Source organism: Agelaius tricolor, unplaced genomic scaffold (genome assembly GCF_023055355.1).
Source record: "Agelaius tricolor isolate 1412-34295 unplaced genomic scaffold, bAgeTri1.0.p SCAF_9, whole genome shotgun sequence".
NCBI lineage: Eukaryota > Metazoa > Chordata > Aves > Passeriformes > Icteridae > Agelaius > Agelaius tricolor.
Genome location: NW_027269269.1, coordinates 10,158,859 through 10,184,029, shown reverse-complemented (window position 1 = coordinate 10,184,029; position 25,171 = coordinate 10,158,859). Strand labels below are relative to the sequence as shown.

Genomic DNA, 25,171 nt, shown 5'->3' with positions numbered 1-25,171 from the left:
TAACAATCCACATTTCCCCTTTTCCCTTGTGTCACTCTGAAATGCTCGAGTGACTGTCCAGGAAGCACTGAAGGTCTGAAAACGACAGGAACTTTTATTCTTCCTGGTACTTCTTTCACAGAGTTGCAAATCTTCTGAAACAGAAGATAATGTCATATACTTTTGGATACATAAGTTGCCTATGTCACAAATTCTAGATTTCCATTACATCTGGAAACAAGAAAATAACTGAGGACTGAAGGTTCATTTAAAAAGAATGAAAAGCTTAATTCACTACTAGTGTATTTATAACTGCACTATACTCCAAAGAAGGTTTGCAATGACAAGGATGTTTCCCACATTAAGTCTTTCTTCTAGTGTATTTCCATTGAACTTAATGTGGGAGGGAGAGAAAAAAAACCAAATATTTGCTACTGCACACTTCGGGCCATGGGAATTCTGCTCTTCATTTCCTTCATTAGTAGGAAAACACAGAATAAATATTTTCTTTTGCAGCTCTATCCATCTTTGGAAGGCACAATGGCATCCAATTATTTTACAAAGTAGGCTGCAAACCTCTGGTCTGTAAGGGCAGAATTCTGCGTCCTATTGTTAGATATTTAAACAAAAAATTCTTTTCTTTCTCTAAGTAGCAACATAAATCAGAGGAATCTGGAACTGTTCAACATCCTTGAAAAAAAAATCAGGCCATTTGTATTTAGGTATTGAAATAGAAGTTAGGAACCTAAATTTAGTATCTAGTCCTGTTCTGCATTCAGCATTCATGTACTCTGACCATTCGGTAATTCAGTAGAGGGCAGTTTTTTCATCCTTTGTGCTCATGGCTCTTTGGAGATATGGGTTAGAGAGATAGGAGGTTTTATCTTTGTTGCTATTGAGTTTTCATTGCTGCTGGAATATTCAGCTTTAATTATGGGTTGTTATTTTTTAAAACTTTCTGTGGTGCTCAGAGAACATCTCATTTCCCTTGTCTTTTTTCCTCTGCTTTGAGTATTATGGATCAGCACACCACCCAGCTAGTTCCCTATCACAACAGCTCATGTTACCATGGGATAGCTATAGTTGTAAACAGATCTGTTCTTTCTCCACTCTTTACTCTTTTGTGCATTCTGCTCCCATGTGCAGTAAGAACTTTGCTCCATCTTTGTAGAAGGTAAAATCAGTCTCCAGGGGACACTGGATCCTTCCTGTGCATATGTTGAAGATCAAGCTGGAAGGAATGAGGAAAATTATGGTTTTGCTTTTCTCAGCATATTAACTAGTAGGTGTATCACCACATCAAAAGCAATGCATTGTATTCCATAACAGCTTACCTAGGCATGTCCCTCATAAGGTTAGGAAAACCAGGAGAAAAAAAGAATCTGAAAATCCCTTCTCATCTGTATTCTGACTCTGGAAATACAAAACTGTACTGCACTTGCACAAAGCATGCACAGAAAAGAGGAATCCCCTCTGATGATCAGTTCATCCTTGCTTCTGGCAGTAGCCAGGAGACTGATTTTTAAGAACCTGCTCCTCTGCTTTCATTTTGAATCAGTTCCTCACAAAACCAGTAACACTCAGTGGAACATCAGTGTATGAACAAGTTTGATATAGGGTTAAGACACACACCTGTCACTTCCCTATGTCTCTTCCAGAGTTTGTGGCTTCTGCAGAAACAAGGGAGCACTCAGTATGTCCCCTCCTGTCAATAATTGAATACCACAGCATTGCTATTTGGCTCTTTGATGGTCATTATTTCAGTAGCAACACACTGCCCATACCTGGATGTATCAAAATGTATTGGACCCAGATCATTTTCTCTTCAACCAGGCAGCAGGGGAAATTTATAATGGTGTTGCTCACCAAGTAACAGAATGGCCTCATCATCCTTAAGGGGTTGGACCAACTGCAGTGCAGTTCTGTCATCCTCTCAGGCCATTGCTCAATGAAACAATACATTCAGTTTACAAGTTTCTCTTACAAAATCAAAACTACCATTGTGGCATGCTATAAAGCTGTGGTACAAAACATGTTTCATTCTGCTGCTTCAAAACTTTTTCAAAGAGGTTAACTTTATCCCAGTATTTATGTTGGACCAGATGTCATCTGTTTGCACTTCTGAAAATTTAAGAGGCTTAAGTCCCTAGAGCTTGGGGTTTTATTTTTAATTTTATGCAGCAACTTCTTTCCATTGCTAACGTCTCCAGTTTGTTAATTATCTGCTATAACTGAAAGCTTTCATGATAGGCTCTGAATCTTCTGCCGTTTGCCGAAGGCCTGAAGAATTATGCGTCAAATTTACACACAATTCTGCTTATCCCCCTAGAAAATTTTCTTATAACTCTAATTATAAAGCCATGAGTCTATCCAGATGTTCTAGGGGAGGACAAAATATAGTGGTTGCCACTAAAATTATACAGCTGCATACTAAAAGAGGGCCAACATACACCTTTCAAAAACTACTATTTCCAAATACTGTCCTCCAGGTGTCTGAAAGATCTTCTCATAAATGGAAGGGGAAGAGCAAGAGTAGCCTTCATTAAATATACACCTCCAGTGCTGTTGCAGACCCAGATGCAGGGGAGAAATTTGTGCAGCTAATTCTCTTCTTCAAAATTCACTCCCTATCTTATATTCTGCAACTGGTCAAGAAAGTACAGTGAAATATCCCAATAGTAATGGTACTGCTCAGATAGTGGAGCAGTTCCCATGTGGGAAAGAAAAAGAAAACATGTTCTGCTTAAAAGAAGAGATTGAATGAAAAGTACAAAACAAATAAGAAAAGAGCTCATAAATTACTCAGACTGCATATGTGCTGCATCCACTGTTTGCTTGTCCACTGCAGACACTAAGATAGAGAGATTAAGGTGTTAATTGACAGATAGTCAGACAACTAGACCAGATATGCAAAATGCAGCTAGGTTGACTTAAAGTGTATTGCAATAACAATACTGTAACAAAGTACTATTTATGCTGATCATAACTCACTGTTCATGCACTAAGCACTGAGCATACTTGGCATAAAACATCTCGCAATCTTGTGAGTAGATTGTGGTGGACTAGAGCAGGAACTGACCTTGCAAATGATAAACACAATCAAATGAAACTTTAACCTGTTTAAAATCTGTGTGCAACTTTCCTTTTAAAGAAAGATGAAACTGGTGCTCATACAAATCCATTTAATTCCTGATTACATTAAAGGAAAAGATACAAATACCTCCTTGTAGAAATATTGCTGATGTGAAGCTAAAACAAAAAGAAGCAAACATTAAAATTTGCCATTCATAAGAAAGATGTACTTTGACAAGAACTTTGAGTTAAAGTAGTGTGTAGCCCAATGTGTATGGAATGGGTGCCGTAAAGTTGTTTTTCAAAATAACCCTATAAACTTCATAAAGGATGATAAAGACCATAAATCAAGTCTTTATGACTTAAAAAAAAACAACAAAAAATGAAAAAACAACTGCATTGATTTTAATTTCATCTCTACCTGTAAAAAAGTAACCAATGAAAATCACCTCTTCACAAGTAATTCCTCACTATCGTCATAAATAGGTACAGTATGCACCAAAAAAAAAAAGGCAAAAATGCTTCTGGCTTCAATGTTCGCTTTGAAAATATTGAGAAATGGAGCCTCATAAGTTATTCATAAGATCAGAATTAATGCAGTCACTATTCCTGGCTTCTGATTAAATGCTGTCTTGTAACCTAGTAACACTGGAAATAATGACCAGATGATAATTTTCTGTGAATTGAGTCAATGAAGGGAAGCTTTGATATGTCAAGTCGCAACATTACTTGCCCAACAGAAATATGTCTGGAGACCCAGTTGTGGAGACAATTGTCTTCTGTGTTTGTATGGAATAGTGTTTCCAGACCAAGTCATCCAGACAAGTCCATTTCTAATGATGGATTCATTCTCTCTCTTCCACTATGACAGTTAATACAGTGGGAGATGGTGATGAAGGACCAGAAATTTTCAATCTTAGAATAATAAAAAAAAGAATTGAAAGTGGGGGGTTTTTTTCAACTCATCTTCACTGACAGTAGTGCACAGAATTCACTGAACATGATGTTGAGCTGTAAATCCTCTGATAGACTTCCATATATTATACAGGACCACAAAAGTGTATAAAACTGTCCTACTCATCACTAGTATCTTATCTAGCTAGACGCTTCAATATAAGAGACAAGCAAAAGACACAGAGAAAAAACTTATTTTAGTATTGCCAATTTAAGACCCGAGTTGTGTAAGAACCCCCATCAAATTCCAAAATGAATCCAAAATCTTTGTTCTCCTGAATCTAAAGCACAAAAAGGTCAGGTTTTAAAAATTAGCCAGAAACTACCTGGGATATAAAAAAAATAAATATAAAGAAAAGTTAGTAAAGAAAAATGCAAACACACACATGCACTCACACACATATTTGTAGACCACAGAGGTTCAGAAAGCATAAACCATTGAAATGGAATCACTGAAGCAGAGAAAATTCTCAGAGAATAGGAATTATACAATAATTACTCAGATAGCGTGTAAGTTAAAAGAGTCTTAAATACTTGTGGAAGGCAAAGAGGGAAAAAAGGCAATGAAAGAAAAGAACAGAAGGCCAGAAAAGTATCACATTTTATAGCACAAGTTGCCATTGCCACAGGGGGAAAAACACAAAAAAAAAAAAAAAAAAAACCAAAAAAAAAAAAAAAAGAAAGGAAGGATTAGAATCAGCCTCGATCCTGAGGACAGCCATTAGGGAGAGGCAGAAGAGTGGGAACCCACTGGATGTGTGGATGGCTGCGAGGCGGCCGGGGAGGACCCGCCAGGGGCTGATGTGGCGGCGCGGCGCCGCCAGCCTTGCCCGGGGCTGCGCGGGGCGGGGGCGGCGGGCGGGGAGGGCGCGGGGCGCTCGGCGGGGCCGGGGCGAGGCGGGCGCTGCCGGCTGCGGGGCGGGGATGCAGCTACGCGCGGGCGGATGATGGGGAAGGGAGCAGCGAGAGAAGCGGCTGCCGGAGCAGCGGCGCTCTGGGTGCTGGCCGAGCGCTGGCCGCCCCGGGTGTGCCTCCAGACGGAGCAGCCGCGGTGTAAAGGAGGAGAGGGTGCGCTGCGCTGCGCTGCGATGCGCTGCGGTGCGCGGCGGGCAGCAGCCGCGGCTCTCGGGCTCCCGGCTCCAGCTGCAGAGCGCGGGGGGAGGGAGGGTCATAACCGCAGGAGAGAAATAAAACGCGTTAAAAAAAAAAATAAAAGAAAGAAAAAAAAAATAATAAAAATCAATCCACCTGGAAGGAGAATGGGGAAGGGGATGAGAAGGAGGGAGGAGAGGATGGGGTCAGAAAGTGGTGGATGGAAGAGGCTGGTATCTTGGGTTAGAGGAGCAGGAGATCAGAGGACAGCGCTCGCCAACTTGCCCTCTTGCCTTCACGCTCCGGGGCAGAGGAGTGAAGAGGAGAATCGGGGAGGAAGGTGGAGAGGAGCAGGAGGAGGAGGAGAGCGGGAGGAGGGGGGTCCTTGCGCGCTTAGGGGTAGGGGCGAGCGGCGGGCGGCGGTGCGAGATGGCACTCACATAAACGCACATCCACATCATCTATACATCCGCACGCGTCCAGGCAGGGGCGGGCAGAGCCTCCGCCGCCCCCCGGGAGCAGCCGGGGGAGGCGCCTCGGTCTCCCCGCCGGGAGGGGGCACGGCGGGGCCGGGAGGGGCTCGCGGGAGCTGCCGGCGCGGATGCCTTCACCTGGGGCTTTCCATCACTGAGCGAGCCGAGGAGGAGAAGCGGTCGGGTCTGGAGAACTACCTCTGGATGGTTAAAAAAAAAGAGAGAAAAAAAAGGGAAAAAACCCAACTCTGCAATCCTCTGCTCCCCCAGGCTCAGCAACATAAGGGACTGCTATATTTGAGGCTGTCAGGAGGATGGGAGAGAGAGACTGAGAGTCAGGGCGAGAGAGACGGTGCCACAGCAGCGGTAAGTGTCTTTGCCGTTCCTCCAGCCAGGCACTGATTTCTCTGGTTAGACTTTGGAGTCTGTGCAGATTATCTGTTGTAATATCTATCGCAGCATCTCTGTGAGCAGTCTACTGTGAAGCCGGCAATGGTGAGAGATCCCGTTTTTGGGCTGCAGGTTTATGTGTTTTGCTTTTTTGTTTTGAATCTTATGTTGAAATTGTCATAATTGAGCAGAAAAGTTGAAGTAGAAATACTATGATCTGCTATATGCTTCCTGTCATTTAACTGGGGAGCAAACTACTGCAGTGAATGAGTTGTGAAGAGAGATGTGAGGCTTTTAGTACAAATACATACTCCAGAGAAGGAATGCCTATTCAAATGTGCTAATTTTTTATATTTGGGAGAGCTACCATGCTAATGCTTGAGGTTGAATCAGGAAGTAACCCAGCATATCGAGTTTATAGCGATGCACTGAAAGTTGTGTTGTTTTGGAGTTTTGAATGATACTTGACTTTGGGATAAACAGTTATCTCTGGAATTAGAAAAGTGCAGCACTCCTTTCCTTTGCGGACAGGCAGAGGAGATGGAATTACATAAAGATGCACTGATTTTTTGTCTCTGATGTGAGGACAGTTAATAAGACTATGTGAAATGTCTCTGAACTGGCTAGAAGATGAACTGAGAGTTATTGTGACATAGAGCATGAAACTGTCTTTTTAAGATTTTTAAATTAGAAAAAAAAAAATTCCATGACTGTATATGTACTTCAGATGTTCAGTTGCACATCTATTAAGCTCAGAAACTTCATGAAACAGAAGTTAGACAAGATAGTGTAATGTGAGTACTTAGGACTTAATTTTTCTGTGTTGCAATATTTCAGAAATGCAGCTTAAAGTTTTTTCAAAGTTTTGGGGTTTTTTTGTTTAAAAAGTAATGCTTCCTTGGAATGACACAATTTTAGTTTCTTTTGGTTTTTTAAATGAAGGAACTGGTGCCAGATTTTTTTTTGAGGTGTTCCAGCGTTCCCCTAGACTTCAGTGAGCTGTTGACGAGACCCTGAAGTTTGAAACTATAAATAAATTATACACTAACTATTAGCTAAAAGCTATGGGGGGATTCCTGATAATTAAAATTTGAATGAAATTTTCCAATTAATAAAACTACCTTTAATTCTTGCTGAGTTATAGTACCACTCCTTCAGAAGTACTTTATGACAATCAATAGCACAAGATCGGTTCATTCTGATTAATATTATTACAGGAGTTATTGAAAGAATTAGCAATAACTGGACCATTACTTAAAAAAGCTATCAAATGTTCTAGTAGAATTTCTAAAAATATATTTTATAAATTGACTTCAGTTACTATAACACTTACCTACAAAGTTTCAAGTAAAACAAAAAGGAAACAAGAAAAACCCCAAAACCTAACCTTCTCCCTGAAACCCCTTGTTTACCTTGTTGTGAGGGAAAACACAAACACTTGTTTACTAGTTTGAGGTATGCTGAAAGGAAGACAGAAAACTGAGATGTGAACTATTGTAACTGAGGAGTGTTATATGTACAGTGGCCTTCAGCAGAGATTTACTGTTGATACGCTATGGGAATATTTAAAAGATGTGGTTAAGAAGACAAAGTTTCAGAAGCCAACAAATATATTAAGGAGGGTGAAGTGTTAAGCACTCTTGAAGGGGATAACAGCTAAGTAGTTTTATAAGTGGACTATTGAACATGCAGCACTTCTGTTTCATACACTTACAAAGCAAATGCCCATGCAAAAGAAGTCAGAACTTGCAGAGCATAACATGAAAGTGGGAAGATAGCTAGGGAGATAAAAAGTGTAGGTTTTAGTTTTTTGGTCCATATGAAGCTGAAGGTCATATTTTGAATTCTAGGTAAAAATATCAGGAGAAGGGGTCTTGATTTCATTTTATAACGAGGGCAGATGTACTAAGAATGAAAAGAGAAAATAAAAATATCTCACTGCCTGAGTTCTACTTGAGAATTTGAAAGAAAGCAACTTTGAAAAGAGGTCTTGAGGAAAAATATCATAGCAGTTAAGATAAAGGTGTGATTAAGAGCTCTGCTGTTAGAAAATAATAAAAGGTAACTTTAAGAAATGCATATCTTGAAGGACTACTAGCACAGATTCAATACAGGAAGGTCATGACTGGCAAATTTGCTTGAGTCCCCTAAATAAGTTGCTGACATGGTGAACTATTGGGGAACCAGTGATATGATTTATGGGAGTTTCAGAAAATGTCCAGTTCTGTGCTCCACATAATATTGATTTGGAGAGTAAATTTTTGAAGGAGTGCTGGAATGAATTCAAACCTGACTTAGGCATAGGGACCAGAGGGTGTCAGTAAAGGTAAAGAGCTCTGTATGGAAAGAGGAGGTTAAAAGCATGATGCTTTAAGTGACAGTCTGAGATCCAGGTTTCTTTCCTGCTTCTTGCAAATCTGGTATGTTCAAAAGGCTTAATCTGATTTGTTAAAAATATAGAAAAATTTGTTCCACTGAACAGATTCAAAACACTGGAAATTATCTGATTAAGTTAATGATAGAAATATTTATTTTAAATAATTAATGCAAGTCTTTACAAAAGACATCATAGAAATCTGTATATTAAGAATATGCATACCAAGGTATTGAGCCATCTGAGGTGATTGGTTCAGTGGCATTGAGAAAACAACAGTTCTTCTGACTGATTTTGTCTTTCTGCTTGTAGCCTGCAACACAGATTTTAGTTCCTACAAATGTACTGCAAAATTTGCCACTGTGGGTCTGCTCCCTCCTTATGCTCCTGCTAAAGCTTCTGCATTGCACTTTCTCTCATTTTCAGAACAACATCAATCATTTGAACAATTTGTTGTGCTCTAAAATGCTAAATAAAATCCACCACAGTTTATACTGCATCCTTAATTCCCTGAGAATCAATGTGAAATAGACATTTGGTTACTAATACTATTTTGGTAGGTCCTTCACAGTATATTTTCTTCCTTCTGTGATGCTTTTTTCAGGGTCTGTTACACCCTGGATTACCAACTTTTTAGCTCTTTACAAGGGAAAAGTACTCTTTCTGGAAGTGATGGGGTCCCTACAGATTCTTATCTCCTGAGTGATTTTGATCAATAACACTCTATTAGGAGATGGGTTTGCAAATTATGAAATTGTTAAAACTTTATAAGATAAATACATTCTTATTTTGCTTAAAGATTTGAAAGCCTCATAATGTGTGTGTATGTATGTATAGATGTGTTTATACACACACACATATATTGAAGAGCAATGATTCTGTGTCTTTGCAAGCTGGAATAGCAGCAAGAGTAACATTTTCTAGATAGTGGAAGGAAATGTAATCTGTTTGTTTTTATAATTAATTTCTTGGCTGATTTATGAAAATATCCCTAAGTGTGTGAGCCATAAGAAAATTTGATCTTTGCTCATGTGCTGGTTTCAAAAAGGAAGTTCAAGATGATTTCTCACTGTATTTCGTAAAGGCAACAAATCAATTTGAAGATGTTGCAAGTGGATATGTAATAAGGAAAAGCTATGTCAGATTCTGTATGTTGTGAATGTAATAAAACATTAGAATTTCTATCCGTGCTACAGCTGATGTTCCTGATCACAACATGTTCATACTTATTCTGTGTAGTCATCCACTCAGACTAACTCTCAAGCTTACAGAGCCATGAGGTTACATCAGAATGATGCATGCTGTCATGTACTAGTTACACCACCATAGCTCACCTCTTTACATCTCCTTCAGGACCGAACTCACACATCAGTCTTGGGAAAAATTGATGACTCTTCTCCATTCCCATACCTAGAAATAGAAAATACATCAAACTCTTTCCATCCATCAGAAAGCTCTTTTGGGAATTTCCTTTTTCAGCATGCTCTTAAAGATTTTCTTGTAAATGGTGTTAAAACATGATGCTGTCTTTGGAGAACCTTCAGCTTCTGAAACTAAAAGCAGACAAACTTTGCAGGTAGTTCACTGCAGTTCCAGAGAGGGGTAAAGAATGACAACTTTTCACTCAACATATAGAGACTTTGTCTTCAGCCTCCTTCTGAGTGAAAATTGTTCCATTTTTAATAGTTAAAGAGTTACTATATTTTTGGGACTCCTAGCCTTCAAATCATTTTGATCAAGGCTAAATATACTGCTTTGTAATTGATGTAGGCATAGTATTAGACCAGTCTTTTGGGCGTCTTCCCTTAGCAAATAGCATCACTTTGCAAGAATTCACAAATCCCATTTTAGTTTTGTTGGGTTTATAGTCTTGATTGAGTACATGATGGCCGTGATGGGCGTTGCCCTGTGGCTGTGACATTCCTGCTATAGGTAGTAACCGCCCTGCTATGCATTCAACCAGGAGTAGTGGCTGCACAGATGAGCAGGTAAATGAAGAAGATTGTTCGGTCATAGTAACAGAAGAAGCTGATCTAAAAGCATAACGTCCTTATAGTAATATTTTGGGAAGATATTCAGGCACTGAACTTGAAAAGTTGTAATTCTTGCTCAGCCATGACGAGACATATTCAGAAGATGTTTGCTGCAACATTCTCCCCACAAATGTGCCCTCAAAACTAAATGGTAAATGGGAAGGATATTAACAGAAATTTACTTTTGGGAAAGGTGATTAATTATTAACTGTTTAAGAACACATATGTATCATATGTTGTGAAAGATGACCCACTGTTCCCTTTAGCTTACTCCATAGACTTTCATATGCCATTTACTCTTGGTTATTCACAGGTTTCTGCATAGACTTGAAGTGTAATGAGCAAAACCACACCAAAATGAGTCAACAAAGTCACAGTGTATGCTTTACCTCTTCTTCTGAGGTGGTTCTCACAGAGTACATTTTCCAAAAGCTAAGTCTTATAGACACTCCAAGAAATTGCTCTGGACAGGCTGGAACACTTGGTGATATTCAGCACTGTTGGTCTGATGAAGTCATTCAACTTCATGATGCTCATGTTGATGTGATGTAATTATGACTATTATTTATCTTTACATTTATACTTGTGATGGCTTGGATGGGGGACAAGCTATACAGAATGGAGGAAACAGAAAATACTGACAACTTCGGGAACTGTCTTGTTCCTATATAGGAATTTCAGTATGGCTAGAACAAAAATGCCTTTGAAGTTCTGGACATAGAAATCAATTAAAATTCCATTACTTTTGTTTTCCCTATGCTTGCTAATTTCTTTCCTATAAGCATCCATTGCTTGGTATATTGTACTACAACCCTCTTTCTGGACCAAATTAATGATATTAAACTTTGTATATATAGTGGCACTTTAAAAACCCACCCCCCTCCCCCCCAGGTGTCTTTCTTTACCTACTGTATAGGTTACTTTGATGTGTAGTTCAACAATTGTATATATAAATTTTAGATTTTTCTTTTTTACTTTAATTTGTAGGTGCATCTTTTCACATATATTTAAAAAAAATGTAGATGTCACTTTAAAATGTAGTTGCCTCAACCATCTAATTCACATCACAAGTCTATACTAAATATTATTTAGATTAGAACTCTGATTGCCCTAGATGATTTTTTATTATCAAGGTCCTTTATTCCATTCCATAAACCTTATCATCATTGTGACAAGTAGGCATGATAATCATAAATCAAGATTGTGTTGCACTGAGGGCTGTAAACAAAAAATGGACCCTGAATCAAAGAACGTATGGCTTAACTCAAAGACTTCCTTTTTTTTTTTTGCTGCTCTGTATGACCTTTGAAGAGCTTATAGCTAAGGAAAGACTTCTGTGTTTCACAGCCATGCTACCATGATCACATACAGACCTCTCCAAGATCACCTCCCACCCGAGAAGAAAAGCCAAAGATACTATCTGCAACACTGTGACATGTGTAATGATCACATATAAATGCTATAAAATGTAGCATTGAATATTTGTCTGAAAACTGTAGCAGCAGTCCACAATTGCCTCTGAAATGTGTACTTCTTAGACCCCTTTTCTAAATTAATTTATTCTTGAGGTTACCAAAACCTCATGCAGATCAAAACTTATTAAAAACAAGCATATGGACTTTCACATGATATTATTTTAATAGATAAGTTCTCTCAATTAAAAATTTTTATTTTCTTTGTCATTCCAAAAAATAAAAAATAATTAAATAAAATAAATTATTTTTTCGCTCTTGTATTATGACCTTATTCTTTGTTTGGCTTTTGACTTTTGCACAACTGAGGTGATACAAGGTCCTGATTTCTCAGTCTCATGCTGTGCAAGATGCTCAAAATGTTCTTATTCATTCCCCTTTAACATATGCAGTGTCATGTATTGTTGCTGCTTACATAAAACTCAGGGAATCTGGGAATAAAGCCATGACTTCTCTGATGTCATAAAGTCTCTCTAATGTGTGTGTGTACAGATTTTCAACTCAAAACCAGCTGTGTAGTATCTCCTCTGTTTGGACTTTGGAAGATATTTCTTGGACATTGAAACAGCTTCAGACTGAGGAAGACTGTCACATGTTTGTGAAGAGGCATAATTGAAAACGTATTGCAGATCAGATAACCAGGGAGAACAATTTATTAAGAGGGACATTGGAATATAAAGATAATTTAGAAAACATATATATATATATATATATATATATGTTTGAAATACAGCCAAAATGTCTGCAGTTTTGTTTTCCCTCTTGCATATCACAACTGACTGATTGCTAAGATGTAAGCATTTATTTGTCTTATCAATCACTTTGTGGCTGAGTCATTTACTGATGGGCATAATCCTCTGTTTGTGACTTCAGAAGGCATCTCTGGAGGAAATTTGAATGTCATCAGCAACGAATTGAGACATTACTGAAGGCATCAGGTAGGAGGAAGACGTTTGCACAAGGGGCATATTAATCAACAACTGGAGAAAATAAGCAGCATCAAAGCAGAGCAATTCAGTTGAATTTGGATTAAATTCTTGCATATTTTCTACAAAGTAGAAGCAAGACAGACTGATTGATTCAAATCATGCAAAACCCACAGTTCTTCCCTAGAAAATAAATACAGGTTGAGAAAATTGGGAAGCATTAAGTGTATAGAAGCACTAAAGAATCTACACTTGAAAGGTCATTACTTAATGTCTGTTATCTCTGTAAGTTTTCATTAAGTATCCATAAATTACTATCAAGATTCTTTCTCTGTCAATCTTTGCAAAATAGTTCCTTTGAAGCAGCATGACTTTAATTGTAAAGGAATGTAAAAGAATTTGTCAAGGATTTTTTCAAAGCTTACAAAAATATGTTGAAATTATAAACAATATGTGCATGATTATATAGGATTATAGGATTTGTGAATGAGAATAATGTGTGAGAGAAAGAAAAATTTATCATAGGTTTCTGTTATGTTGCTTCAACAGAAAATGATTAGTAGTTTCATATGTCACATTCGGCATCAAAGAAAAGCTGGCATATGAGAAAATACAACCAGTTGAACACTTGCAATGTTTATTGAAGATAATGTCTATAGAAAAAATGGCATGCTAGTTTCATGTATTATTTAAGATTTCAAAAAAAAATAGCAGGCTTTTTTTCTGAGGATTGCTTTAAAGTCAAAGCAGTGTGGGTTATGAGAAACTTCTCTAAAATCTATAATGGACATGCTTGTTCTTTGAAACCTACAGTAGAGTAACTGAGAAGCTTAGGGGATCCCAAGAGTTTATCTAAAAACTACCTGTAGGTGGTATAATAAGATCTGGAATATTTTGCAGTGGAAAAAAACAGACTGTAAATAGCCATATGCAATACAGTGATTTTGGACTTTTTGTTATTATTTCTGGGTTTATTATAGAATTGTAATGATGTAACAGCAAAGCAAATACAAAGGTTTGCCTTCTATTGAGGCTTTCTTTGAATTATCTGAGAAAAACTTCATGTGTTAACTTGAAAATAAAACTTAAACAGAACAGAATCAGCTTCCAGCATCAAGCACACTAAACACAGAGTTGTTTTACTCTATATTATAGGCCAGATTTTAAGAAAACTAAGAGATATAGGAATTATTTTCATTCTTTAAGACAGACACTTTGTCAGATTATTAACAGTAGGTCCTATTGCAGGAGATTTTTATTACTCTCTACTAATTTTTCCTTTATTAATTACTGTGTATAAAGATATTATTGGATTTGCATCTTGAGTTATAATTATTACTTCTTAGGGTAGTCTGTTTTATTGCCATTTTCCTTTGATTTCCTCATCACCTGAGGTTTTCCCACATGTTGGCTGGCATGAAATTAGTTTTTTAATTTTTATTCTTGGTTTGCCTTTTCTGTAATTTGTATTTTATTGCTAATGTCAGACAAAGAAGGAGATGAGGGAAGTATTGAGAACACAATCCTTCATCAGTTCCCATTGCCACTTATAAAGGCAGCAAATAAATGTATTCTGTTATTGCAGTAAAGTCAGAGTCCTTGTGCCTTGAGATACATGAAAGAGACTCTCTAGCACTCCAAGAACTGCCAAATTAGATGATGCCAAAGGAAAAGAAAGAAAAAAGGAATAAGAAAAAACCACTTCCACGTAAAATTCACACTGCATTTAACAAGCATAAGAGAAAAACACTTATCCAAAGCTGAAAGTACAGGTCACTACAGTTGAGTTGAAGAGCAAAGCTTTCCACTGAGTGGCTGCAAACACAGGCTGGGGAGTGCAGAAATTGTGAGAACCACGCAGTGTTGGATCCCCTTTTCTCTGCTTGGTGCTAAGTGAGGGGAAGAAGGAAGAAGTCCACATAAATTATTCACCTTTTGTGTTACAGACCTGCACCTGCAAATGGATAATCCCTCTATCAGTTTTGTGGAGGTTCACACAGCGCACACACAAAGCGCTGTTCTAGGTTACTGAGGTTTTTTGATATACTGGGTAAAAGCTCTTACCTGAGCACCATTGGGAATCATGTATTGTGCCTATCAGCCTGTCAAGTCATATTTCTCCTAAAAATACTTTAGTTACTCATGTGAAATGTTTGGGGCATGGAGTAGTTTTTTAAATAAGTATATTTCTTCTCGCTCAAAGCATGCATTTAAAGTGTCTATTTGAATATAATGAAAGCAAGCAGTTAAAATCTACTGGCCACTAGCAGCTTCTTACTGTTTTCATTAACAATTTGTGCATCTCTTTAATACCTCTTCTAGATCTCTTTCCTCATTGCCTCAATAGGGTCAGATCCTCACATTTTGCCTTGTAATTGTCATCAGGCTTTTGTGGCTAGCCTTTACTCAGAAGGAATCAAAACCATCAAGAGAGAAATTCTCTGCTAGCATAAGCAACTGCAGCAATGCTAAATTTGGTGGAATGCTGACTGCTCATTTTAGGACCACTTCCCCACCCTGAATTTTCCTGCAACCCTCAACCAGTGCTACTCTATGAAGCATACTTTGCCACTGGCATTGACTGAGGAATTCTAGGTTGGATTTTAAATCTGTTACCGAATGTATTCTGGCTATGCTAGTGACAAGCAGAGCTGCACAAAAATTACCCATTTTTGTTCTGTAAGTGTCCATCTGCAGAAATGATGATTTTATGCCTAAATATTCTATTCTTCTGTGAATGTGCAAAAATATTATTTTTTCCGCTCCTGCTGGTTCTGCTGACAAGCAGAACTTTTTCATACAGCTCTATAATTAGGCTCCAGAGTCCTGTGGAGACACACAGCAGAGTGGTAGGCTTTATATTCTGCAGCACTCAAAGTTTCAGTTCACAGACCTGTGTGCTTATATCTATCCCACCTCTTTACAAGGTATAACTAGACTCTTCCATTTTCTTTGGATCTCCCCCTGTGTCTAACAAAAATGAGAATTTTGAGTGTTTCTAGTCCTAAACTGCAAATGAACACTCAACCACTGTGTGAAACTTTTGACAGAATGGAATGGAGTTTCAGGTCATCATGGTAAATACCAGCTGAGAGGTCTTGCATTACTTCAAGTACTGCAATGAAATTATAAAACTTATATAAAAACATATAATGTTAATTGAATTTTCACACAATTCTTTTCAGCATGAAAAGAATTTTTGTTGTGGCTTCCATCCCATTACAGTGTTCCTGATCACAAAAACCAATGATGATTTTCCTATAGCAAAAATATAGCTGTAGAGAAATAGATCACTGGTATAAGTTGCATGTAGAATATTATATATTGCTATTGTATGGCCCTTCAGTAAACCTTCCATTTTCCTTTAAGAAAACCTTCAAGCTCTTTAGTGTTTAAACATGCTACTTTAGAGAACATGAATCTTTGCTACTTCAGGCCAAAGATAGCCACAAACACCAGTAAACTAGTAACATTACTTTTACTTCCTAAAAATAGTTAACATCTGAGATTTCCCATTTACTAATCTTCTCTCCAAACCATTCAGAAATATGAACTGATATGATTTTTTTAGCTTCATATTGGTGCAGTTTGGAGGAAAGGTTTTCATGTTACAGCTAATGTGAGCTGCTGCCTAATCTTAGCACTGCTAACAGCAAGAACATTTCCTGTCCTTAGCTCATTTTAACAGGTTTAATTAATAATGTAGACAGTTGAGTCTGCCTGCTTGAACTAAAATAATTAGCAGAGAGCAAACAAACACTTTAGGTTTCACTTTATCAATGATGTGGTGTCACTTTAAATATTTAGCATTTTGATCTGAGTGATCATTTATTGAAAAGTGCCTGGTTACCCTGACAATTCAAGCAAGAACGCTGAGCTGTGAGAAAAAAGTAGGATCCTGTAACTGCTTCTGACCAGTAAGGGCTACAAGAAATAATGTGTTAAAATGAATGTTAAAAATGAGGGTATGAAAAGGTAGGACCTGTCAGAAAAGGAATGGTAAAAAAAATCAGAGAGGAGGGCAAGAGGATAGAAAGGTGTGTAATGCAGCTCAAAGACTAACTGATTAGTTAGATCTCCATTTGAGGTCTTACAGGAGAAAAGTGTCTCATGTACATTTAAATCTCAGGTAGTGATTTTACCTTTGTTTATTGAGGGCAAGAAAAGAAAAAAAGTCTCTCTTAGTCAAACTTATTGGCTTTTTCTTCTAAGTATTGTTATTCTGGGGAAGAGGAGACCCAGACCCTGCCAGGAAAGCAGTCAGAGATTGTATGTGGAGCATGCTGAAACCAGTAGTGATTGCAGCTTTGAGCCAGGGAAACATTACACATGTTCTGAGAAACTTCATACACAGTCTTAAGCTAAGCCTACACTTAACAAACCTTGACTGAATTTCAGTAAAGCAATCTTAGATGCAGCCCTGAACAAGTACCTTGAAAAAAGGAATGCTAATTTCACCTTATCTTTACTTCATGGTGTGGAATAGTACTTTTGGATTATAGTTATAGACATTTTGTACTTCTAGCAGAAAAATTCAAAACCACATTCCTTAATCTTAAAAATGTCCTTATTTTTGTAGATTATGTCTTGTATACCCCAATATCTCTTTTCTATCAGGTTTTATATTTCCTACTATAAAAATCACAAAAACATTGAATATCTGATATACTCATCATAAATTTTTTAAAGAATCTCTTTGATTCAGTCAAATGTAGTTCCCTTTCAATGGCATAAAATATTCAGAAAAACAGGTCTCCATTTTGTTTTATTCAGGAGAATAGATAAAGGTGCAACCAGTGCCATGTGAGGCTAGTGAATAATATTATTTTCTGGCTGGTGCAAACTTAAAAAAATATCTTCAAAATTGTTACTGCCCACTTTGATAAATTAGTTCTATTACTGCAGCCCATGATGAGGCTTCTGAGCTGTAACTCACAAGAGTTTTCCCTCCAACTCTTTCAGTTAATCATGATCATACTTAGACCCTTAACTGCTTTTTGTAGTTCACACTGTATTTGCAGGATTGACAGAAAAACCACAAAAATATTTGCTTACCTGTAGTGTTTGGTACAAAACCCACTGCACAACGTTTAATATGACTCCCTTGTGTGCCATTTGTGTAAGGTTACTTTCTAGAGAAAGATCAAGCTTTGGTTATCTTTTTCAGTGGGGCATGCTGCCTTCAACAATTTAAAGACAGTGCTGCAGGTTCCTTTCCATTTCAGTGGTAGAAGTTTCCTGAAAGTGTGCTCTGACATGGCAGGAGGTTTTGATTGGGTTTAGCTACAGCCTCTGTGGGAAACTGGCTCCATCTCACCCTTGTGCTGGGTGGGAGATTTTCATCTCTCAGTGACACCAATACAACAGCGCTGAAGCATTAGCTGTCTGAATCACTGTCACTAATTTTCCCCCTTTGGAAACAAGCAACAAATAATCACAGTCATTTAAGAAAAAGGGAGACTTAAGGAAGCTTCCAAATGAAGTGATTCTATTTTTTATTTATTCATTTGTAGTAATCTTTGATGACCACATTTGGGTGCTTATTTGTTAATGAAAGTCCAAGTATGGATGTGAAAAAATAAACACTTAATTTTGTTAAAATATTTTCTGTTTTTTTCTTTATGCTGTTTTCCTTTTCCAGATTAAAAAAGTTCTTTTGATATATTAAAAATAAAATTCCATTCCTGACTGAGATTTTGCTGGTGATTGTCATAAAACTGAAAAAAACCTTATTTTTAATCCAGTTCATCTATTAACTACAATTGGTTCTAAGCAACCAAGGACCTCATTTTCACACTGTATCTATTCTTCCATCTGTAGAAACTGATAATGCAAGCATAAGGGAAGGAGTCAGTTAACTGTTCCTCCTCTCCTCATGGCTTTTTCTGTGACACAGAAAACTCTAAAACTGACAGCAAGAAGCAGTTAGAACAGATCACTTTGTTGCCAAGGTAATAAAATCCATGAGCTTTCAGAATAAGCAGATTTATTGCATGATATTTAATGTTCATGGCTGACTAAGGAAAAAATGGTAACAGCTTTTCATGGGAGATAAGGTGTACATCTTTTGGAATAGCAGTTTAAAATTTTTTGGGTAGTTTGTAGAGCCTATACTAGATGGGGTGTGCACCTAGGAGAGGGGAAAGGGATCATTAATTATCCAAGACTGCTAAGCCAAACGTCTCTGCATCCCAAGCTGTTATTTTAAATGCATGCATGCATGAGTGCACAGGAAAAGGCAATGTTGGATTTTTTTTCAGAATTGCAAGTAAAATTCAAAAGATTTTGAGTTGTGATTGTCACCTGTGATTTCTGAGACATGACTGTCCTCAGTAAGGGAGAGTGACCAGGAAACAATCACTTTTTCAAGCATTCAGGCTCAACTGGGACTTTGTTTGTCTTATTTGTAACCTCTGCTACCAATATGACTTGAAATTTTGATTAATATGTTTTTTACTGCACCATTAAGCTTGTCTAGTTTACTAGCAGCATGGGGAAATTCACAAATACAACATTTTTTTCTACTCTCCAAATACAAATAAACAAGCTTGTGCAGGCATCCTCAAGGACTTGCGTCCTGAAATACATTTATAGAAGTTAATGTTCAGAGGATATTTATGGAAAAATTGAAGCAAATCATGTCAAGACTCATATTACCAAGGTGCTGAATTGGGGGAAAGAATTTATTTTAGTGGAGATAAAATACCCCTCCAGCTAGAGAAAGAAGATACTCCAGAGCACTGGACAGAACACAGGTGCCCTGTCATTGAAACCTCCATGGTTTTCAGCCTGTCCACTGTGGCTCTGTGAGCGAGTGCTCCCCTTGGAACTGAGGTTTTAGGAGAGGAATTCAGAGCTCAGAAAATACTGATGATCTTTCTCAACTCCCATCTACCTCATTTGTCAATATGATGAATCTGTGTATGCTCAAGGTTTTATTTAAAAGATAATGTGGCTTGCTATTGGCTCTAATGGGGACTTTTTATTTTTTTAACATAGCATGGAATGTTGCGGTTCAGAGTAATTTTATTCCAATATGCTCATTTTTCGTGTAAACAGTGGTCTGCTGCCATTTGGTCACATACACGCCGTTTTACTACAGAAGCTGTTCATCAAAGTGTTGACATTTCATTTTAGTGCACATTTAGAAAACAGATATCATTGACGGTGGCAATGTTGCTTTGCTTTGACTTGGGAAATGCCATATAGTGTATGTGAAAGCTCTGTGCACTTCAAGGAGTTTGTTCCCAGACAAAAATTCCCAAACATTTCAGAAGGAAAATTAGCCGCTTCAGCCGCACCTTCTCTCACAGCAAAGTGCATCCTGCAATAATGCAGGCAGAGTTAAAACAAATTAAAGGAAGCACTTCCTCACACAACATGAAGTCACCCTGAGGAGTACAGTCACATAGTTCATGGATTTGATTTTTGAAAGGGCTGGATAATTTTATGACCAATAATAATATTTTAGTTATGCATGCTAAGTGAGGTATAATTGGATTTCCTGCTTCATAGCATCAGATACAGGATCACTACATCACTACAGGGGCCAGGAAGGGATTTATATATTTACATTCACACCCATGCACACTTCTGCATGCAACAATAAATTTCAGTGATGCATATCAAGGAATTCTCTGAATCATTGTGCATAAGCCAGTAGCTCTGAACAGCTCAGGCAAGCATCTACATGTCAACAGGAGCCATGCAGGGGAACTGTAGTTATTGCAGTACATGTGGAGCATGTGAAAACTGTGGGCACTTTGTCCATTTTTGAATGGACAATGGCAAGTCTGGACCTCATCACAGGAGGAAAAGAATTTGTGTAAAGTCCAGCTTTTAATGTTTAAAAGGCTTCTGGCAATATGAAAGCCTCAGTCGATACCAGAGTGGCAGCTGCTGGTTGTAGACACAGTCACTAAAATGTGATTGTGAGTTTCATTAACACATCCTTAATTCTCCTATCATGGTAATTTCAGAAATCACCAGAAATGAAAAAATATGGGAGCATATTATGGATGCAACTTTTAAAGACTACTTCTTTAGTAATTCTCTCAGTGAAAATTAAAAATTTATTTGAAAATTTGGAGGATAGTTGCTGAAGAGAAAGTCCAGGCTATAAGTATGACAAAGCAGCATATGAAGCCTCTTTTTTTTTTCCTAACATGTTATCTACACTAGCACATGAACCTATGAAAGAATAGGCTAATTAGTAAGATTATTAAAGGTATCATATATCATGATCAGCTCTTTTGGCTATCAGAATAAGATCTTGAAACCTCTTCTATCACTGAGACTCTCTGTAGAATAGAAGGGACACCAGAAAGAAACCAATGAAGATCTGTATGTTCAGCATGCAGATACCTAGAGCATGCCAGAGGCAAAAAGCGATGACTGGGACAAGCGCTATGTCCTGCTGAGGCCACCACAGTTTGACCCAGCCATTAATAGTTCATTTCACTGAATCTCTTCTTTTGAGAGTTATGTCTTTAAAATAAAAGCACAACACTCATTCTGTTGAAATGCAAGAGGATAAATTTCATTACTGGACTATCTGTAGTTTGAGCCATCCCCCAACCAAGTGTGGGTCATGGGTTCAGTTTCCTGAGGAGCCAGGGAATGGGCAAATGCACAGGTACCTTGCCATAGCATGGTTAGTGGTCCCTGATTATGCAGGAAGGAATTAGCTAGTTGCTGCTGAATGGAGACAGAGGAAGCTTCCAGCTGAATGCTGGAGGAAGCTTCATTGCTCCTAAGAATTGAATCATTGGGAGGTAGTCCTCAGTTCTGCTGCCAGAAATGTATCTGCTAAATAGAAAATAATGAAACAGTCAGCAGTACATCCCAGCCCTCCATGAACCTTAAGTTTCCATGGTCTCAGAAGGTTTTATTTATTTTATCTCCAATTGCTGTTTCATTCACTTTGGAACTAATAAGGAAAGATGTGAACTGTAGTTTATACCTCCAACAAATCAGCCTCTTGCAGATTGCCCCCTCCCTAGCCAGCCTGCCTACTCTGTATTGTAAAGTGTGATTGTAGGTAGCACACTCAGAACTGGAAAACTACAGCTAGAAGCATCCTCTTTTACTTCCAGTCTATCCCACTGACACAATGGACAATCTGTTCAGACTTTTACAATAAACTCTAACTATACCAGGAAGCTCAAACTAATAAAGTGTATGTGATCTCACATATCATAGAATGGTATAGTTGTAAGGGACCACAGTTGATAATCTGGTACAGCCTCAAGCAAATGTAAATTATGAACTGGATGATGCAGGTGATATTTAAATTTTCTGAAGAGTGGTAGACAAGAAAAAAGCAGAAGAAGGATAATTACAGAAGAGCCAAAGAGAATTTTATTGCCTTAATAATAGCCTTGATATGAAGAATTATTTGACTATGATGAAACTATCAAAAGTATGTTAAACAGAAAGATGTCGGCCAGCATATTATTATAGCAAGGTGAGTCCAGAGGGCAGAGAAAAAAATAAAAGGATAAAAAATATCTGTTTAATTTTATCTGGGAAAATTTCTGATTAGTCACCTAGAGAGTATTGGAAAGTCAAGGGAAAAGCCCTCCCTGTTCTGTGAAAGGATTGGGCAAAATTGGTCATTATGTAGATACTTTTTCTCAAAGACAACAATTCATGTCAAAGAGCATCAAAAAGCAGTATATTTGTAGGCTAATACATAAGAAATACATCAGTAATTGGTAGAAAATTTAATTTATACAGAGATAATAATTTTGTTTGTTTTGTTGAATCCTTTTGTAGGATTCTGCATCAGGAAGAATGTTGAGGAAAGCCGTCACCATAGTCAAAACCCAAACAGATTGGAATACATGTCAGGAGAACCACTACAAGAAGACAAAAGGATTAGATGGCATTTTTTTATGACAGAAAAACAAGGGAATTGTGTATGATACTTCAGGCTACATGGTCTGAATTCCATTGAATTCTATTTTGTGTAATCCAGGACTCTCTATTCTTCTTAAAAAATTGGGCCTCCAAATTAATTTCTATGTTTTGCCTAATTGTTACTGAAGGCCAAAGATAAAGTAGAGCATCTGGAATGGTATTATGCAGCTTCAAACAAGCCCATGAGCTGTCATTCTAATTCCTGGAAAGGCATCATTTTAAAAGGAAGGATGAGAGTGAAAAAGGCAACAACATGAAAAAGCAACAGAGTAACATAATTACTTTATGTTCCTTCAATTATAAATATATACTAGTTTATGCCATACAACATTTTCATTTAAGAGAACTATCAACAGGGAAATGGGTTTTATGTGTGTTTGTACTCACTGTCACTGTAGCAGTGTCATTTTGTGTGTGATGGTGGTCTAGAAGACCATGGCAAATGTGTTTTGGAAAGGTTCTGCAACTCATCCCAAATAAAAGAGGAACTGTACTTCCTTTGCAGACTTTCCTGAATGCTTTTACCCTTCCTTCCTTGTTTTATTGTTATAGAACTCCAAACCAAAAGTAATTTCCAGTAAAAAATATAAATTTGTCCTTTGTGCATGGAAAGCATAATTAAATTACTGGTGCTTTAAAAGATGGAGTTTAGATCCTGTTAAGCAGATTTCTATTTGTATTGATGAATTCATTTGACATCTGCTTACTACATAAAATATTGCTGCTATCATCTAATGACCAGACATTCTGGCTCCATTCACTGGAAGTGTCATTCAATAGCTGCTCTTTAGCACTAAATGTTGCATTACACAGAACGATGGAGTATTACAAATTTAATATATTTTAATTATTTTTTTTCCTAATGTCACGATTGAGCATTATGAAGCAGCCGTTCTGTAAGAGTCAAACTCGGTGCATTATCTACAAAGCAATTTTATTAAAATTGTTAGAAATGTTTGTGTCTGAAGTGTCTGAAAGCTTTAAAATTCATGTAAGCATATTATTCTCTGCCCAGTCATTTCCCTGGAATACAAATGCATGCAAATTTTCATTTCCTTACATACAAGAATTTTTCAAGAGAAGATGAGTGTTCCTTACATTTTTCCATTTAATTTTCAAACTCTCTACTTTAGTATTCTCTCTGCCATTTCTGAATGCTAAAAAAAAAAAAAAAATTCCTATAAATCAATGGAAACACTGCCAGGAGTTGGACTGGCACAAAACGCCACATCTTTCTGGACTCTACATTATTTTTATGAGGTGCTGTATGCATTCACTATGCCTTGATTCCACAGCAAATTAATTGGACTGCAAATAAACTTGCAGTTTTGGATTAAGAAGATGCTCAACAGGAGTAACACCAATAAATTACTCCTTTAATATGTGGTACACTAACTGAGTTACTCAATAAGTAACACTATTTGATTTGGGAGATTTAGTCATTTTTTGCAGTAGTGTGAGAACATTCCTCTTGGACTTGCTCCGAAAAGACTGACCTTATGTTTCAGGGAAGAAGGAGAGAAAGTTACAACAGCCCTGCCCTTGAATCAAGATTAAAGGCCTTCTTCTCTAGTGTGCACAAGCAGAGTGAATAGTTGGGTGGGAGGGAAGGAGGAGCTTGGACTGGGCAAGAAAGTGGGTGGTGATTCTCTAATAATGATGCTGTCAGAGAGCTGTGGGAAAAGAAAAGAGGCCTAAGGAGGGACTTGAAGGCTTGTTTGCATATGCTTTTGTGTTAGGTAGGTGGTTTCAAAGATTTAGCTTCAGCATTGACGTCACAAAATCTCTAGGCAGACCATGGGACATAGCACCACATTTTGAACAATTATTGTGATGAGGAAAGGACAGCAAACAAACTAACAATATCCATTTGTTATAAATAATATAGTAACATTAAGGTAAATTATATAAATTATTGCAGGAAATGAGGAGCATGTTTATTTTTTATTGAATTTACCTGGGATTATATTATCAAAAAAAAAAAAGAAAAAGAAAAAAGAAAAAAAAAAGAGAATTCTGAAAAGTTTAAGGGTATTTGCTGAGAACACAGAGGTGTCCAAAACCCAAATGCATAAATTGAATACAAGTGGCTTTTACAAAGGCTAAGCTGCCAGTGGCTCTCTTTGTCTCCCTTCAGTGTCAGATGATGTCTCTTTGCTTTCTGTTTTAAATTGGTTTAGCTGACACAGCATAAAATAATATACTTCTGAAAATCTAACTTAATTTATTACATCTTTACTACAGTATTTTATTTGACCTACAGCATGAGAGGGGATGTTATGTCCCAGCATGTGTCCTTTCTCTAAATTTTATTTATAAAAGTACAGGCAGGAAAGATACTGAAGGAAAGTTAATGGTCAATTATGCTGGGGAAGATCAGGGAAATATTTACTTACCCCAATGTAGGCAATTACTATGTGGGTTTTGATATTTCAGCACATCACCTATAGTAACTTTCAAAGGAATGCAGTCCATTCTAGATGTA

The 25,171-nt window shown here is 37.5% G+C and overlaps 1 protein-coding gene and 1 long non-coding RNA gene across 9 annotated transcripts in view; one reads left to right on the top strand and one right to left on the bottom strand.

The window, feature by feature from the left end:
• Positions 1-5,670, bottom strand: part of LOC139593357 (uncharacterized) — an 84,335-nt gene extending 78,665 nt beyond the window's left edge. For all 3 annotated transcript variants that reach the window (XR_011680264.1, XR_011680265.1, XR_011680266.1), the window contains exon 1: positions 5,538-5,670. This is a non-coding gene — a long non-coding RNA (uncharacterized lncRNA). The remainder of the gene's footprint in view (positions 1-5,537) is intronic.
• CNTN5 (contactin 5) overlaps positions 5,617-25,171 on the top strand; it is a 609,082-nt gene continuing 589,527 nt past the window's right edge. For 3 of the 6 annotated variants that reach the window (XM_071434212.1, XM_071434206.1, XM_071434208.1), the window contains exon 1: positions 5,619-5,936. The gene's annotated coding sequence lies outside the window, so the exon portion shown is untranslated. Of the gene's footprint in view, positions 5,937-6,029; positions 6,066-12,712; positions 12,778-25,171 lie in introns of those variants that run through there. The other 3 variants (XM_071434207.1, XM_071434213.1, XM_071434209.1) reach the window with 3 other exon arrangements.